Source organism: Pteropus alecto, unplaced genomic scaffold (genome assembly GCF_000325575.1).
Source record: "Pteropus alecto unplaced genomic scaffold, ASM32557v1 scaffold67, whole genome shotgun sequence".
NCBI classification, from domain to species: domain Eukaryota; kingdom Metazoa; phylum Chordata; class Mammalia; order Chiroptera; family Pteropodidae; genus Pteropus; species Pteropus alecto.
In genome coordinates this window covers 9,590,479-9,590,707 of record NW_006441061.1, presented here as the reverse complement: position 1 = coordinate 9,590,707, position 229 = coordinate 9,590,479, and the positions used below count along the sequence as shown (strand labels likewise).

At 70.3% G+C, this 229-nt stretch overlaps 1 protein-coding gene across 1 annotated transcript in view; it reads left to right on the top strand.

Annotated features, from left to right (window-relative positions):
- AGPAT2 (1-acylglycerol-3-phosphate O-acyltransferase 2) overlaps window positions 1-229 on the top strand; it is a 15,390-nt gene that overhangs the window by 413 nt on the left and 14,748 nt on the right. The window lies entirely within an intron of this gene.

Sequence of the window (229 nt, the reverse complement as noted above, 5' to 3'; positions counted from 1 at the left end):
GCCCTTCTCCAACCTTTGTGCCGCTGTCCTCCCCCTGGCAACAGGCAGGACGCAGGGCCAGGGCGTGTCCCCGGCCCTTTGGCCCAGAGAGGTCACCCTCAGCCAGTGGCCCAGACTGAGAATGGGGAGAGGCAGAAGGTGGCCTGCGGGGCCTCCAGTCCCAGCCAGTCCCGGAGGCTGGCCTGGGCAGCGCGTGGACAGCTGGCCGAGTCGGCACGCCAGCTGGCAG